Here is a 19,385-nt window from a genome sequence, read left to right on the forward strand (position 1 = left end):
CAATTTTCAAGATAATATTTTATTGTTGACGAAATAATGAAGAAAATAATAAAATTTCTTTTAATAACATTTCTTTTATATTTTTTCTTTCCTGTTTATGAAATTAAATTTCGAAAGCATCATCATCGTAAAATTATTTACAATACTGCGAATTTCCAATAATTGTACACCCGCCGTTTATGAAGAAATCTCACTCAAATCAGTAATATTATGGTTTACGTGTGGTAATAAAAATATAATAAACGATCAACGTTTAATTAACTTTTTTTTGCAATACCAAATATTTCAAAAGAAAGTTTATGCGATTTTAATCTTTACGTTCCAATAAATTGGGGTTTAAATCTCTCTAAATCTCCTAAAAAGTGATTTTAAGACATGTTTATAGTGTGATCAAATTTCAGTAATCAGTTATAAATATCGTTAAGATGTGAACATAAAACACGAATCTAATCTGGGATTTCTACATTATCTGTGAAAACGTAATAAAAAACGATTTAACGTATATATTAGAAGATTATATTTTTTTCAAAGAAAATGTGTACTATTTCATTTTGTGATGAAAGCTAAAGGAACGCTTAATTATAGGAAGCTGGGAGTAAATGCCACTCACAACGCAAACAAAGAACAGAAAGCAGCAAAGCAGAGCGCGGTTGGCAGTCAGTGTATAAACATGAGGTCAGCTAAAGTGTCAGGCGTGCCATTTCAGAGGTTTCAAGCTTCGGACCCGTTGTTTAATCGAGCGATTAAGCACGCAGATTTTGTTTACACTGTCGGAATTTCAAAGCGTTTATTGCTCAAGCCCGCTTTATTACAATCATTTTTTCTTAGATTTTAGTTTTATTTTTTGAGTGTTTCTTTTTATCGAGAGCACCATTTTTCGATATAAATAGTTCTACTTAACATGCAATTCTCGTTCCCGTATTATAAAATTCTCGGAAGCTCTTCTAGACCGGTCTCAATGAGCTTGCAAGCTTAGGTCAAGCTCATTGAGCCTTTTCTACGTAACTCCCAGTAGTAGGTTCATAAGGCTTCGTCGGCCTTTTAAAGAGAAAAGTGGAAGAACAGGCGCCTCATCGTCCGTCTCCATTATAAATATCCTTATAAGGAGCCTGTGGAAGAGACCGTTCAACGGTTGTATTCATTAAGGTTCCGTGCCCAGTTTCGCGTCAACCTTAACTATTTATCAAACGCGGGAAATAAATCGAGGTGAGAACTTTGAAACTGAACTAAAAGGAATTTGCAGATTGCGTGTAAACAAATTCATGGACAGAGTATCGGACAGAATGAGCTATATGCTAACGCATTGCCGCTAGGACTACGGGTTATATGAGAGTTGAATGCATAGGGGATTTATTGCTTTACCAGTGCATTTGAGGGTTAACACTGTTCTCTGCGTACCGACCATATTAAACGCACCGAGAATTTACGATGTTAAAGTAGACAAACGGTGTAATAATTTTGTTTACGTTTAAAAACGGTGTACATCGTTTACAATAACATCATTTTTTGTTGGAATCTTGAAGTTACTTCATCACAACAGGAAATTGTAATTGCAATTTATAATATAATTAAAAATCTCATCAAAGTTCTTTTAAGTCATTAAGTAGTAATTTTAAAAGAATTTTAAAGAACACTGTTTAAGATGCGTGTAAAGAAATGACTCCAATTCAATTATATTTGCAGAAAAATAATTGTAATAAGCTCCAAGACCCGTCGACACGTTTTTTATACTTTTGCGGATGCTGGTGTAATTATGTATCTATGTGACGCATTTAAGAATCTCTTCTGGCCCCAGTTCTTGTATTTTATTGTCTTATATTTCTACAAAACGTATTTTTTAGAAAAAGTATATATTATATAATTGTTTATAAAATATTTCTGACGCATTTTGTTATTAATTTCTTAGAAGTATATAAAGATCAAGAATTGTATCAGTGCAAAAAATCAACTTGGAGACTTTGATGATATATTATAGATTGTTTATGGATTATGTTTTTGTGATAGTTTTTATTGATATCACCTTAGTTTTCTCTTACACTGCCCTCTATAAATCACCAACATTTGATCAAGATGTTAAAAATGATTGTAAAAAATTGTAATCGTCATAAAGCGACTAAAATTCGGGTTGAGTTCAAAAATTATTATCAAAAACATACAGGGCGATTCTCAACCTATACGCATAAACTTGGGGATTTATTCCTCACAACAAATAATGGCTAATAGGTGAAAAAAATTGTAGTAAAAGATTTTTGATTTCCTAGATATCCGATATATGCGACGACATCTAGATAAGGTGCTTCCCGGAAGATGGACAGATCGAGGTAGTCTATTGGCCTGGCCATCTCGATCGCCTGACCTCAATCCTCTTGTTTTTTTGTTTTGAGATCACTTAAAAAGCATAGTGTACGTCACCATCAGATACACTGTTGCCGAGACAATCCGCCAACACCCTTGGTTTAGACCGCGCTATTATATCATCTCCAAATCGTACAGTCTTTCCTTCTAGAAATTATCTTACACAGCAACACCACACTATCTCATCTGTTTAGAACTGATACCACCATACTTATTTCATCTTCTGCAAAAAAATGTTTACTTACATTTGAGTGGGTCGTTTGCTCGTGTCCTCCTGATTACAAGAGTTGTCTACACAAATGATGCATGGCGAAATTTAGTAACGAGATGAAGAATGACATGTACGGATCACACTATGTTGAGGAAAATGTTGAGAGCATCAAAAAGAATCAGATAGAACTCCGGCGAAAAAACGTCAAAGTAAGGATAAAAGAATTAGAACAGGGCAAACATTAGAAAGTACGAAATCAAGATTGAGTGGATGGCATACAGTGGTTAACACAGGCATTTAACATTGCAGCTAAGGAAGTGCATATTGAGCAAGTTAATACTGAACAAGGATTATAAAATCAGATATTGTATTATAATATTGGAAACAACTTGGAACACTTGGTTTGACGTCATTGTAAAATCTTATATGTATTCTTGATTTGAAAGTAAATTTCATGGATATCTAGGAAACTAAAAAACTTTTGTTCAAAAACTCATTATTTGTCATGAGGAATAAATCCCCAAGTTTATGCGTATAAGTTGAGAATCACCCTGTATATTGGACTTCTTGGTTTCATTAACTCGAGAAAGGGTTGAGTTGAGTTGGGATGGATTGAGTTGACCACGTTGGTTAACTGGGTCCATTCAACATTCTAAATGCAAAGGAACTATTACCCATATGAATGTGCCAGTATTTTTTAATCAACTTTTCAACGTGATTCAGGCTACTTCTGCTGTACAATTTGTCATAGCGGTATGCCACACGTTACTGTCACAATTTTTAGATGACACGAAGATTGATTGATACAAACGGAACAAGCCCAGTACAGAAAATGATAATAATTAACAAACAAGTGAAACTTATTTTTAAAAAAAGTAAAACAAACACCAATAAGCAACTAACTAGACGGCATACGCAATACTCACTACCAAGGGAGCTTATGTACCATTTTTCTAAACGAAACCAAGAAGGCAGTGAACATGTCCAAACCAGAACAATAGCGGTTAAAAGTAAATATACGACGAGGAATCACGGAGTTTGAAAACGCATTCGTATTAGTACGTGGTACAGAGAATAACGACAAGTCGTGAGATGGTCGAACAGCAACTTCAAATTGTAACTCAGACAGTATCGTGGAGCAGTCAACAACGCCATTACTCGTTTTATGAAGAAAAATGACATAATTTATATTGCGCCTGGAGGAGAGCTACGAGATGCGAAAATTGCATAGTCGCAATATGGTAAGAAAAATTTGTGTGAAAGATGCCGAAGAAAACACTTTTGGACTTGCTCTAGGACTCTAGGCGATCAATGTAGATATGATACTGGGGTTCCAAACAGTAGATGCATAGTTAACAACAGATGATACATAGGCAAAATAAAGTGATGGAATACAGGACAGGAGGCTTTGTTAACAAGTAATCAATATGAGCAGAAAATGTAATTTTGGAATCAAAGAGAACGACAAGATCTCGAACGAATTCAGATTGTTTGAGCCGAGGGAATAATCAAAAGCAATTATGTGTGCTGCACTTGTCGTGGTTAATAAAAAGATTATTATTTATACAATATACCTGTAATCTGTCCAAGTCATCCTGCAACTTCACACAGTCATCATGTGAACAAATCGGGGCAAATATTTTGCTGTCATGGGCATATAAAAGAAATTTTGAGTGGAGAAAGCAGGCATGAATATCATTGATGTGGAGCAGAAATAACAACGGCCCAAGTTGAATTGAGTTATGCTGACAATGATAAGGAGCAAGTCACAAAATCTTATTACTAAATGCGTCAAACTTGAAATCTTTTGAATTTAAATTCCGTTAAAATTTCAAGATTTGGGGATTTTATGATTTATAACTAAAAATGCGACATCGTTGGAAAAACATCTTTGATGGAGTCTGTCTTTGTGATGTATTTCGAACAACGAATGAAAACGAAAGTTTTTCAAGTTATTTCTATTTTTTGCCATAATCTCTTTTTAACTGGATACACATTTCCCATTTTTTAAAACTTTAATAATAATTTGTAAAGCATTTCAAATTAGGGTCCTGTCTCGACGACGATTTAGTCTTTACAGTCGTATCTTTTCCCTCCAAACCACGTTTTTAGGTTGAAAACAAAAGGTTGAGTAGTAATTCGTAGCACAATTCATGCAATTTAGTCGCAAATGATTCTAGATGAGCGCGCTGGTGCTTTGTCGTGATGTAATAAGCCTTTTTCTACGCCAAGTCTGTTTCAATTTCTCATCGAATTGGTCCGATAGATCACCATGATTGTTGTTACCATATAACCTTTCCTGATAATCATTTTAATCATATTGTTTTAGTCTTTGGATTACGTTCAAATTCAATATGGGACGGTATCTGGCGTTAGCTAGGAGATTTAGCGTACGAAACGTCTTGAGCGTTGAAAATCACCGTCCGGTATTTGTTGGGCGTCTGCCGCTTTACTCATGTCGAGAGCAACGATAAATTTAGAGCCCACAGCAATGTTTACAAACTAGGGTAGCATTGTTCAACCCCTTCTTAATTTACTTGTTGGGCATACCTCTCATTCCTTTAACTTAACCCGCAAAGGTGATCTGTACGTTACATCAATGAATGTCTCTTCTTATCATATTACTTTAATAGGTAGTTAGTTTTAAATTTCAATCTTATCGATATAGTAATTTTGTTGGAACACTAATTATTTAAACTATTGTATATGATTCGAATAGAATACAAGTTGTTCTCATCTGCATGTCATGTTATTTTTTCGCTAAAACATTAAGAGTTGATAACTTTCATACGCATTAATAGGAAACAAACCAGACTAGCAGCTATTTCAAATCCCTCTTACACATGAGACGCCTACATAATTTATGTAGCAATGGGTTGTTATCACTTCACGTCATTTGTTAACGAGGTCTCGCTAATATAAGGATTTTAGTTTAACTCGTATAAGTGTTTTAAAATATCATTACCTGCCATATTATAGTTCATGTTCGAGTTCTCAATTAGTTACGGAAGTATTTATATCTCATTCGATTCGCTACATAAATAAAGCTACATCACTTTTTTTAATTTATTATTATTGTGTTACTTGGTGACAATAAAAATAACAAAACTGTCTAGTTTCCACTTGGATGATTAATCTTGTCGATTTTAACTGTTCCTTTGACAAATTGCGTTAGTGTCATAGGCAGGAAACCGAGTCGTTTCTGACATTGTTGGAAACTATTCCGCGCAAATTGAAAATACCAGACCGGGCTTGGATGAATTCTATGAAGTCTTAACGTTCATTCAACCGTCGCGTCTTCGCCTTTCCTCGTAATACTTAAAATATCGTAGTGATGGGTAAATAATTGATTTTCGAGTGGGTGTGGATAATGTTTCGAATATATATTTACGTTTTGAAAAGCTCATTAAGTTTCGATCAAAAATGTGTGGTAATGACAACACACCGTGGGATGATCATTATCTATTGATACCCCATCGCGATTTATAGCTTGGGCAATTTGCGCTATGAGGACGATAATATGCAAAGTAACGAACGAACTGGGTAGTGTTTTAATAACGCCTAGCGAAAATGATGTATGGCACGCGCAATTTTCTTCGACCAGAAGGACTATAATTGGGTTCTTGTGTATATGTGTACCTGTTCATGGTCGTTGTCCGCGTGGTTTGTTATGCATGCTAAACGCTTCCTGATCCGAACGGGAAGTCATCGATGAAGAAGGAGTTTCCTCCCAGCTATACATTCATCATAATGTGAACGCGGGGGATATATTCATTTTCTAACTTAAAAAACGTGCTCTTTCGGTTTATTTCGTTCTCCCAATCTCGAATTTCCAATTTCTACGGTTTCGGTTAGGGTCTATAATAAAAACCCCCTAACGATTCGGGGAGGCACACACCAAACTGTACCTCAAAAAGCAGTAAAAGGCCCGCGCCCCACACGCGGATGGTTTATTAATCCTGTTGGAAAGGGAAACGCCATTAAATTTCAACCGGGGGGCCAGTAGAAAGAGAGAGACAGTAATTTATCGTCGTCCCGTGTACGTGTGTGCTATGTCCGAATCGCGAAATAATATCCTGACGTTACCCGGACCTATTTCCATTGGCCAGTCCCGCGAGTTTCATTATCGATCTCTAGACCCCCCGCGTTTTCGAAAACCACCAAACCTTTCTTACGAATTACGGCTTAGAATTCAAATGTTCCACTCCGCATCGTTCCCCGAGAGGATTTAAACAAACCCAAAACTTTAAAGTAATCAGATCTGGTGAGGGCGAGGGGAGATTTCGCCGCGAGATTCTGGACACGGTCGTTGGGGGATGCGATAGGGAAACTCTTAGGGAGGGGGGTGGTAATCGAAAATCTCCGGTCGTCTTCAGCTGCTTGACCGAACCTAAGAAGTCTTAGAGTGCCTCGGGATTAGCTCTTTCCATTTCGGGACCATTGGAAAACGTCAATCTGGAATTGGACTCTGTATTGTATTGGCTTTTACACGAATCAGAAAATCTCGAAAAATTGAGAGGTTTGAAATTGAATGGACTAGATTATTACTTTACTAAACGAGTTGCATTGTATGCAAAATTACATAATAACATAACATGCATAATTAACCAATTACAGATAATCAATCTCAATTTTTTAATTTCTAATTCATATCTTGACTACTAATTAATCAAATTAATCACATATAATAAGTGATTTGTTGCAGTTGATAATAGAGGGGTCCTAGGTTTGTAATGGCGTAATTTAGAAAATCGAATTCGAGCAGAAACGGTCTCGGTATATGAACGAAAGTTATTATTAATTTGAATAATATTTTTTCTGCTCGCCACTGAGCAGCCTTGGGCATTCCGAGTGCATAGCTCGTAAATTACCGAGGTAGTCGGACGTGTATTTTCATGCCTAGAGCGTACGTGGGTTTCATATCATTTTATGATTGCAAAAAATAAAAATAAAGAAAATACCAACAAAAAAAAGAAACGATTACCTCAACTATTATGTAACGTAACCCAAAGCAAATGAAAGAAGGAAGTAAAACTAAAAAATTCTTATAACTAGATAAAACAATGAACTCTTACACTATTTATGTGGAACGATCAATAAAAGGTTCCGTTATAAATCGGTTCTGTCAACACGTTTTATACCTAAAGCGACTTGGCGATCACGCGAAATTAATTAAAGAGCATTACCGCGACCGTAAGTTTCGTAATTGGCCGCCGCACCATTGCAATATGGGGGTCCGCAAAAGTGTAATAGTTGCGAAAGTATCCTCTCCGACATACACACACAGAAAAGCACACAGTTCGGTCCATTGTTGTGTCCAGCGATCATTATCTAATTCTAGAGCGGTCCCAATTCATGTCCAACGCTTGAAAACGGTTGGGCAACAAATCTACCTCAATCCGAGACCGTATATGGACGGTTTAATGCTGGTTTTATTTTCCATTTTTGTACTAACCCGGACCTTTTCCATCAGTTGCGTTCTACAAATGTTTCTAATATTTTTACCTGAACTCAATCCTATTTTGCTATTCCACTTTTTTTTTTTCAAATATCACACATTTCAAAACTTTTCAATAAATTCTAAGAAGTAAGGAAATATTTTTTTTTTATCTAGCTACTTTTTCTCATTTCCTATATATTGTTGAAAGTTTACGAATGAATGATTAAATTGAGATAGAAATGGTGGGTTGAGGAAAAAGTTTTGCCTTGTTCCTGGATTGTTTTCAGTGGTTGATTTGAATAGGTGGGAGTTGTTTATCTCGGTATTAAGGGAGCATATAACAGTATTGTTTTTGATATTGTGAAACAGAAAATGTCGAGGGAGTGTTTATCGGGAGGGATTCACATAATATAGTTCAAATATTTCGCGATCGTATGCTTTTTGCCCGGGAGGATCGTGGAGTTTTGTTGGGGTCCCAGTGTGACATCGGCTCAATTTTCCGCAGGGTTCGACGATATTCATAAAAAATTATGATAGTATTCGGATGATATCTGCTTGATATTAAGACCATTCATGCACGAAATCAACACCAAATCCGAATTGATAACAATATAATATATGTTTTTGTGAATATTAACGTACCTAATGAATTAAGATAGGACTATAGACTATAGATAGGATGCATAAAATTTAAGTTACTTTCGGTATCTATTCATATATAAATTTACAGATCAAATTCTTTACATCTTTTTACCAATCCTTATAAGTTTCTTCCTGCATTTTTTTTTTTGGCAAAAGTTATAAAATTGGATGTGTATGGAGACATTATTGAGACAGTCTACTTTTCTTGTGTTAATGGTTGGCAAGTTTTCTGCAATATTGTGAGTCGGAATTAACATTTGAAACTTTGTAGACTTGGGAATTAGCTTTCATTTCTAAAGCTCATTTTCATAAAGATCTTGCAGTGTTTTCTTTGCTGTATGTAGATTTCAAAGTAAATCGAATTTTTGTTGGAAATATGATGGTTAATGTGTTAAAAAGAACTTGGTATCCTCGATTTAGTGATTGTTGATGTACGTTTGTTTTGATTAATCTTGATTTTTCACCAGATAATATAAGTGTATGTAAATGGTTTTGAATTGGTTGCATTTTTTGATGAATACTTCGGTGTGCTGCAATAAATTTGATATCGAGTTATAGCTATTGATATTAAATGAAATCTAATTAACTAAAGTGACCTACGCTAATTTGTTTCTGTTTTTACAGAGTACTGGCGCACTGACAAAATTACCAAAATGTTCACCACCTCTCTGCAGAAAATTAATTAGAAAAGCATGGTAATTTCAAAAATCTTATAAATAATTTTTTTACTCATTGCACTTACGCAAATCAATTGAAATTTAATTAATAATTTTTTCATACTATTCTCTTTATCGATAAAAAAATTAAGTAAACATACAAATCTAAACTACAAAATAAAGGCTAAAATTATTATGGCCAAACTTCAAATTTGAAGAAACAATGATATCGTACTGGCTAAACTGTAAATAGTAAGAAAAGGTCTGGAATCGCACTGATTATACTATAAACTGCAATAGGAAATTAAAAACTATATTGTCTAGAAGAAGGCTGAATAGGTTACAATTTATAGTCTTCAAAATGTTGTCTTCAAATCAGATTTCAGAATGGAAGAAAATATGTGGAATTACTTGGACCAAAATCCGGAATGCACAAAAATTTTGGAACTATATTAGTAAATGTTAATTTTCCAAAAAAACATTTGGAATTACACTTATCAATCTCAAAGTTGGCAGAAGAAACTTAGAGTTACAACAAGTCTGGAAGAATAATTGTAATATCAGCTCTCCGATTCTGCGTGAAACGTAGTGTCTAAACTCATCCATCTATAGATGAAAGAGTGACCACTATAATATGACTGGCTTTCGCTTCTTTGCAAAGAGTACCAATTCCCTTTAATTTATATTAACAAATAAAGAATGATTTACTATTTTCAACTTGTTCTGCCTTCTTATGCAAAGAAAGTACTCTAAAACTAACCATGCATTAGCATAGGTTTATAGGCAGATGACACCTAACAGCCCCCGAAAATAATCTTATGACAATCAGTTTTATCTCGGCTTTGGCTGAGTAGAATTTTTGCAAAAGCCCAATTTGATGTCTTTTAATTTTATGTTCTTTTCTTGAATTTTTAACCTGTATCTTTACATAAATGGAGAATAGGAAAGATGTATTGTCACTGGAATCTGTGGTCATCATCAGGTCCAGCGTTTCACTGACATAAGAAGAAACGTCAATACCAACCTATGTGGAGCAAAACGGACTGCTTGTCAGCAAAATACGTTTTCTCAAGAAATTACCTCACCTACATCAGTCCCACAGTAGTAGATGCAAATAAGATCTACACTGCAATATTATATGATACCACAGATGATATCATGAGCTTACCTCTTAGTGATGTCCTGGCTTTCGGTAAATCCCTAGGCTAGTTGATGTGAGAGGTTATGTTGGGAAGGGGGGTCCAATGGGGCTAAGTGCGGTGTGCGGGAGCGCATGCACTCCCGTTTCCTTACATACATACATACAACCTAAGTGGTTAAACTCAACAATCGCTCCAATCCACCAGGTGGTCGTTAGAGATTTCTTGATCCAGAGGATATATTAGTTTTAACGCTTCATTCGTTATCTTTTTGGACATTTTATCCCAAAAATTGAGCAAACGTCTACAGACTATTGTGGAAGTGTTGGTATTTCTTGTAATGTTGTAAACGATATCTAGCAATCAATAAGACTAGAATGCACTGCTATGAAGGGGTGACCAGGAAAGCTAGGCATATTTATTATCATAACACAACATCAGCAGAGAGGTAGGGAGATCAACCAAACAGAGAAGATATTAATAAATTCAATGCAGAATTATTAAATGTTTATTAAATTTATATTATATATTAAATGTTCACCTAACATAACAATGGAACCTAACAAAAGTGAAACTAATTACACATTAATATAACCCACGTCAATAAACATGCCTCATTTGTGTGTGATAACAACTAATTGTTTACTTTCTAATTGGTTAAACTTATTTAATTACAAATGTTTTTCCAAATCAGCACTTTTGTTGAATAAATAAATAAATGTGAAAAGTATTTTTGGTTTCTTGATAAATTTGTAATATTGGTTATATTCGATTTTACACGCGACCTCCTCATTTATTTTATAAAGTAACTAAACTACAGTTATTTTATAAAACGACTACACATTATATAAAATACTTATTTTCTATAAATTACCGCTAACACATCTAGCACATATTGATTGTTAATATTACGTAATATATTACACATTTTTCTCCCAGGCATACCAGGTAATTTAAAAATATTTACCGAGCATTTTGGAATTGGTGACGCTTTAGAAAATGAATGTAATTTGCTGTACAAATAACAGATAAATTTTCATGAACCATAACAAACTAAAAATCTTGTAAACGATTGATAACTGATGATTATCATAAACAATAATAAAAACTGAAATCAATCTTGAAAAATAACTAACAATAAGATACCAATTCCATTAGTAGCGTGGGGTTTTCAAACAACTAACCATCAAGTATAAAAAGATCTTGACTAATTTTTATGATTTCAAAACAGGTTCATAAACCAATCCTTTACAGATTCATTTGAATCATGATATCTTCTCGGCTATATTTAAGGTGTTGGACGAAGGAGGGTAATATATCGATTTTATCCGAGCAGCACAGGTGTTACTTCGGAAGAGGTTTTTCATGTTGTCTTTGACATCGTATACAGGGCGTTCGATTTTTTTGTTTACTTATTCAAAATCACCCACGCAATATCTTATCGGGGTCTGCCGTTTTCGGATATTAACTTATCGCATATCGACGGTCGTCACTTCTTGCGCGTTGGCCCCAAACAGCGTGGGACTCCTCAACAACTATACCACGATAACCACGTACAAACTCAGGCGATTTATAGTAATTAAATTCGATAAGATTTAGATTCGTGTGGTGTGTGTGGTTTATAAAAAAATTACGATCCCACACGTTTTCCATAATCGAGTGAATTATTAACTTTAAACGCAAAGGGGGATGCAGAGAAGGGGAGTTAGGTGGATTTCTGGTATGGAAAAAAAATTTAAGAAGATGAGTAACTTTGAGGCTGTAAAAGAAAATTGGTGAAACGTCCTTGAGATAAGGTTGGTTTCCATTGCTGGGTAAAAGAGAGGGTGTAGCTCCAAGGCAACCACCCCCGCCGAAGGGTGGCAACGAATAAATGTAGCGGAAGAAACTATAAAGTACGGAACGCTGACTTTGGTTATTTCCAGTGAAACAGAAAACTCGCCTTTCGGGAGAGAATGAAATGGACATTTTGGAGATGGAATAACCCCAAGAACGTCGTGTTATTTTACGGGGACGTTTTATCTAGATTTGATTTCACCTACCCTTAAGGTAAAATTTAAGACTAACCCAAAGTAAAGATGGACCCTTCGAAACTTTTTCATGTATATTTTTTGATGCCAGACAGTTCATGTTGTTTCAGTATCTATTTTCGTCAAAAATACAACAGCGGAACTGCATTTCGTCGTTAATTCTCGAGTTCTGGTTCAAATTGGACTAATTAGACGAAATGAATTACTACGAGTAAACGCCCGCATATTTTTACTTTAATCTTTTTGGGTGTATTTCATGACATCCTGAAAATATCAAACATCCTTCTTTTTTTAAGTTTATTCTTTCGTCGTCATGTATATCGTTCGAAGGTTGCTCGTTACGATTATAGGGTAGCTCTTTAGACCTTTCTAAAAGTTTCTCCGATAAAAACGTCAAGCTTCCAATTAACCAGTCGACTTCCAACTACGATAACGGTGTCTATTATTAGTTTAGTTGAGGGTTATTTTTATGATTTTCCTTTCGATGAGCCGTACAAACAAAACACACGTTTTATAGTTTTAGACGGTAATTTGAAAATTTATATTGATGAAAACGTGAGAGGAATAAAAAAAGTTAGTTGAGTTGAGAAATGAGATAATCGGAATGCGGACGACTAGCGGCGAGAAATAGAGAAACTCTAATTAAAGTTGCGCATGAAGAATCAGTTTTACTACTGCGGAGTAGCCGTGAAATCTTTTTGCTCCGTTTATTTGCAACGACGAACGATGTGAAAGGGAATTGTTTTTGGCGTTAATTGCATAATCAAGTGGTTGTTATAGCAAGAACCAAATACGAATTGTATGACAAAAAATAAGGAATTTGATGAAACTGAAATAATATCATCAACAATGTGTTTATTGACTTGGAATGGAGGAATGTTTATTTTACGTTTTCTGGCAATAAAATAAAATCTATTATCTCTCAAGCAAAACTAGATTGATGTTAATTGTTAGGATTGATTTAAAAGATGATTAATTTCCTAACAATTTGCAAGAATTTCATAAAACAATTTAGATTTTCTCTAAATAAAGTTTAAAATCAATAAATAATAAAGTGGATATTATTTCTCAATCTTTATGTTAACATTACAAAACAGTTACAGCAGTGCAATCAACCTTGCAATTAAATTATACCATTAAATTATAATACTGATGATTTTAGAAATATACTAAACAATATAATACACATCGAAACAATTACTATCCAATACATAGAGTATGAAGCTACAATTTCATGATATCAATTTCAATTGATGATACATGATATCAATTAATTAATAATTTTTTGCGTTGCATATTATACATTCTGTAACTAAAATATATGTGATTTAAATCCACAACCTTCACTCCGATTTGGCCCAACATGAAGTACAATATCTATATTTTATAAAGGTGAGCTGGAATACGATTGTATCTAATCATATTTCTGGCGATAGCAGTCGAAAATATCCGTGCCATCCATATATCATCGCCAAAATAAAACAGTTAGATGTATAAAGGCGTTCTGTGGCACACATTGCTCGAATATCTATCATTTTAAAAAGCGAATTATTTCTCCCATGGAAAACCCCATCTTATTTATATCTCTATCTTCAATTTGAGTTGTTTATTGTAACTTATAAGGTTACCCATACAAATCTGCATGAAATATAATGTTTGATATAATGCACTCTGTGCTCTAAAGCTAACAACAAGCTTTTAGACTCAAATAGGAGCGTTCAATGTCTCTAAAACTATATAAAAGTATAAATAAAATCTTTATTGTAGCGATTAGTTGATGAATGGTTGGGCAATGAATGTATGCATTTGATTTGAGGTAGTTTCATCACACAAAATCATATGAGTTCAAGCTAAACGCAATAAAATCAGACTACTGGGAATTTGTTCCTTGAAAGAACCAATATTGTTGATATGACTTGTTATGACGCTTTATCATTCCTGGTTCTGCTTTTCCTGTGATATTGAGGTTCAGCTGTTTTTCCATCACTTTCTAAAGGTCTTTTGTGTAAATTTTGCCACGTCTTGCATGAACATGTATCCACTCTTGATACATGTTCAAGCCATTCTCGTCGTCTTTGCCGAAGAGTTACATTTTTCTCTGATTACTGTGTCTTCATTTCGATTGTTCTCAGCTATATCGGCTCTTCCTTCCATGACACATGTAAGGATTGGCCTTACGCATACCTTGTATATTTTGGCCTTGCTTGCGATTGATAGATTATTCTTACATATTGGATTGGAAAGTTCTCCTGATTTATTGTTGCCTTTATGACGCTGTCCTTTTAATTCCCTTATGCATTGATTTGTATTCCAAATTGGAACACCTCAATGCTATGACCTGCTCAATCTCTTTTGCACTAGAATACAACTTTGCATCTCTCATTTAAAAAATTTGGGCATAAATGTCAAAATATACAATTGCGGACCATACAAAATTAAGATTTTCTGAATTGTTCCCTATACAATATCTGAAATATTGCTTATTAATATTTCTTATAATAAGCAAAAATGTGTCTTTTTGGTGAAAAACAACATACAAGCTGTACAAAGGATATGTTGTCAAATTTTCACACGCAAAACTTTGAAGTTTTTCAGTCTCTTCCCATGAGTTTAGATGCTAACATTCATTTGTAAGGAAGCATTCTGAGTTCTGCGAGGAGAACTAGTCCAACAATGCTGCCAGAAAGCCCAAGCGCCTGATTTCTATTCTCTCCAATGCCTGTCCAATTATTTAAAAGTTATTTGCTCATTGTAAAATTTTTCATTTTCACTGCAATCGTTTCTTGAACAGGAATGGCATCATATCGGCTAGCTATAGAGTATACTAAGCGTGCTGCTCACCAGTCCAATTTATAATAACGTCTGAATTTAATATGTTACCAACCGATGACCTTTGTAAATATGTTAACTTCTTTTGCCGCATCCTGTTTTTAATGAGAATTTCAAGCGGTAACAAGCATTAGCAAGAAATTGTAGATATCCATATATCATTTCCACTGAAATTTGTGTGCAATAGTAAGAGGCAGTACCAGGCAGAATGCTTTCTATTTTAGGAAGGAGATTTTATTCAAATTATTACAAATGTCCTATTTGCTGTACTTTTGGTCTTAAAAAGCTTATAACAAAAGCCTTATGAATTTTTATGTAGATGTCTAAAATTGGACAACTAATAATGCTCTACACTTTTCTTTGCTTTATGGTCTAAACTCCTCTTGGCTGTATTAGTTTTACCTTATGTCTATAACTTGGCAGTAATTTCTCTAAAGCAAAGTTCTATTTCAAGCAATTCTATTTATTTCTCTCCATTCATAAAGATTTTTATCGAGAATTGTAGTAAACATTCTGCCCATAAAGTTGATATTATATTGATATATTTATGATATTCCCCATATATTAAATTTATTGCCTTTATTTTACCTTTTCTTTTAAAAATCATTTGCAGGTTAAGGTTGAACCATTTATTTGGTATGATCTTGCGGTAAATACTCCATACAATTAATTAAATTAAATGGGACTCAGTTTATTTGTTATCCATTAACTAACGAATAGTATTATCGAGTTCCTCTAATGTTATGTCATTGTCTAGAGTAGGGTGAAATACGAAAACCTCGTTTGTATCCTTACTTCTAATAAGATAATTTCAATTATTTGGATTGTGTGGAATTTAGAATGTGTATTCTCGTAATGAATTTATTTACAGTAGACCAGAACAGTTTTGATTTTATGTCACTGACTTTAGTTAGTTCTGACACGTCGATGTCTTCTTGTTTTTTTTTGTATTTTTTGTTGTGGTTTCAAGAAATCTGTTAAACTAAGTCGAAAAATTTGCATAATTCAAAGTATTGTAGCGTCTCATATTCTGATTGTTCCAACAATTGAGCAAAATAAGAAACGTGTGCATAAAACCTAAGAAATTAAAAAATCATACCTCACAAAAGAATTGAGATTTGCTTATGGAATAAAATTCGTTTTAAAGCAAATTTAATGATAATTCAATATGTCATCAACTCTGCACTTTTTTACAATCACTAGATATTTAAAAAAATCATATCTCATTTAAATTCCACATTTTCACATTCATGAGACATTTAAAAAAATTATATCTTATTAACGAATTGAGATATCATAGTGAAATAATAAACATTTTAAAGCAAATTTAATGACAATTTACGATGCCATAAATAATTTCTTATGTTCCATAAACTAAGTTGTTGTATTTATCTAACCTCAACTCTGCGCATTTTCATATTTATTAGATATTTAAAACATCATATCTCATTAGCGAATAAATTTAATGAACTTTTACCGATTACTAAGTATTATAGATTTTAAGAATAGAAATTTAAAACCTTGTAGGTCAAAAAGGAAGAATTCTGCGATTTTCTTATGAAAGTAAATGTTTATTTTTTAACTTTTAAACATTTATCTCGATAATCTGACAGGATAGCGGAAAAGGCGGATTATTTTATGTGAACTAATCAATTATTATTGAAGTAGAGTAGTTTTCACTCACTAAAAAGTCATTAGCTTAATAAAATAAATAAATTCTTTTTTATTTAAACGAATAGAAAGTGGCCAGATTAAACTAACACACTTATGAGTTTAAGATTAGATGTTGACAGCGAAGGTGTATATAGATAACATTTAAAATAGAAAGTTTTCTTATCTCAAAACCACCGTAATAAATAGATTTATTAATTAAAAAATTTCAAATGCGTGGGTTTAAATTTTTGTTTGATTTACTTCAACGTTTTTGGATATATAGGAAAGCTGTGTAAAGCAAGAAATGTGGTAAATGTCTGATTTCTACGAAATTAACTGAAATCCAATAAAACCAAACGATGCTCAACTCCAAGAAGCGAATATCTTCCTTTTTATCTTTGTGATAGAAGCTGAGCTCTGTTCATATAAGTTTCGTCTCCTTTGATATGAACATTTTATTATATATGAAAAGCGTGAGACCATCAGAGAAGGATTGAAACCCTCCGGGCATTGTGCCTTTTTTCTGGTCGATTTGCACTTTCTTTTATTCCTAAAGGGCATATAATAAAGGGACACCATCGAATGGTTCCGAAGGCAAAGAAATTCAAAAGGAACTCGTCCGGATCGGTCGATAATCGAATTGTCTTCATAAATTTGGTGCAACTTCCCAGACGGTTCTCGAACGCTTTTAAGAGAGAATTTTCTAACCTCAATTAAGTTTAACTTTTCCTATTACTGGTCTGAAAATCTCTAGAGGACACCCCATTATGTTCTTGGGCGCTGGTTTTTGTAAAGTTTTAATTGGGAAGGCAAACCTTTTCTTAAAGCATTGACAAACGTCACAATATTGAAAACATCAGGAAGTAATCTGGAATTACTAAGTTTCAGTTAAATTTCGTTATTTCTCGGAGGATTCTGAAAGCGAATGGAAATCTCGAATTCAATTTACATCAAAACTGGAGGAGTTTCTTCTACTCAATTTACCAGAGTTTAAAATTGTTATCTTGGGCGACATCTCTTATTGTAAAACATGAAAATCTTTTATTTTATTATTTAGGTTTTCTTATGAAAACAATTCAATTGTAAAAAAAAGAATGGTACTTGTAAAGTTTTTTTTAATAATAATTTGAGTACTCATTATTTCCCCTCTTTGGTTCGCAAAAAAACGGCCCCTCCTTTGTTTTTGCGATTCTCGAGGGACTCGAACTTAATTACCGTGAAAAATTGGGTGCTCGGAGTCGGTCCTTGAATAAGGCCGGGAAAGAGAAACGGCGAGGGTTAATTTGGAGGTAACTGGAGAAAGAATGGAAAGTTTCGTATAATGAAACTACTGGATGGAATTTAAAACAATGGGATTCTTTTTTATCTATTTCATCATAGAATCTTTTCTGTCTTAAATGTTAAAAGAATCCCTTAACAAATTCTAATAAGAATATTTAATCTTATTTAAAAGATTTTCAGAGTGTGATTATTTACACTTAATAACAGGTCGTATAAAATAAACGATTGAAAAGCCTCAGTTTATGACGGGACATAACAATATCTATTAATTGGTTCAAGGAACGGTAATACCATAAATCGCCGGTCAATCTTTTATCGCCCATACCTCGAGTGGTTGGCGCAGATGGCGACGGTTGATATTACGTGCATAGGAACAATAGAAGCGACTAACATAAAAGAACAAAGACAGAATTTTTCTTTTCGCGTTGCCCCTCAATACTGTTACCGTATTCGAAAAAGGAAGAAGAAAGACGTTTTATAAGAACAGGCGACGAAATCATCTGTAACTGCTGCTGTTGAGTATTCAGAAAAGAAAGTTTTGCAAAGACGAATTGGGAAACAAATCTAATCCCACAGTCTCAGAATAGGTAAACCGGGTCAAAGTATAAGGACGAAGAAGAAAACAAAGACAAACCCACAACTTACGTTTCTGTTGACCGGTGGCATCCGAATTTCACTCCCCTACACGATACTTCTAATGGTCACTTCCGGATCAGTTACAATCACGAAATTAACAATCCCCGTGTGTTTCGCGACGTTTAATCGAATGGCGAGAAAACCGGCAGCCTAATCCTTTGGACATCACGAAAAATTCGGATTTTCCGAGCATGTGCACAAATGTAGGTTATCCGTTTGTATGGCCGCAAAGAAGACTGTCTCGGAGAGTCGCGAGAGCCGACGCGTGGCTCCTCCTACTCTAAATCGCGAAGAACGAAGAAGAAGAACCTTCTTCTTGGGTTTGTCCTTCTTCGCCAAGAGGTATAAGACGAAGGACAAAAATCGTAAGACAATACCGAGGAAATGCAGCAGCAACACCGTCGTGGTCGTCAATCGACTGTGTGTTTCAGCCGTTTATTAATTTCACCCGACTTTCACTTCAATTACAACTCTGTACCTTGTACAACTTCAATACACTTCGATGTCGTCTTA

At 34.2% G+C, this 19,385-nt stretch overlaps 1 protein-coding gene across 2 annotated transcripts in view; it reads right to left on the reverse strand.

Moving 5' to 3' along the window:
* Positions 1-19,385, reverse strand: part of LOC111429253 (CRK like proto-oncogene, adaptor protein) — a 150,554-nt gene that overhangs the window by 78,822 nt on the left and 52,347 nt on the right. The window contains exon 1 of one of the 2 annotated variants that reach the window (XM_023065124.2): positions 18,882-19,131. The exons of the other annotated variant lie outside the window; for it this stretch is intronic. The gene's annotated coding sequence lies outside the window, so the exon portion shown is untranslated. Of the gene's footprint in view, positions 1-18,881; positions 19,132-19,385 lie in introns of those variants that run through there. 2 annotated transcript variants of the gene reach the window in all.

The sequence above is a fragment of the Onthophagus taurus genome, chromosome 1 (assembly GCF_036711975.1).
Source record: "Onthophagus taurus isolate NC chromosome 1, IU_Otau_3.0, whole genome shotgun sequence".
Lineage (NCBI taxonomy): Eukaryota > Metazoa > Arthropoda > Insecta > Coleoptera > Scarabaeidae > Onthophagus > Onthophagus taurus.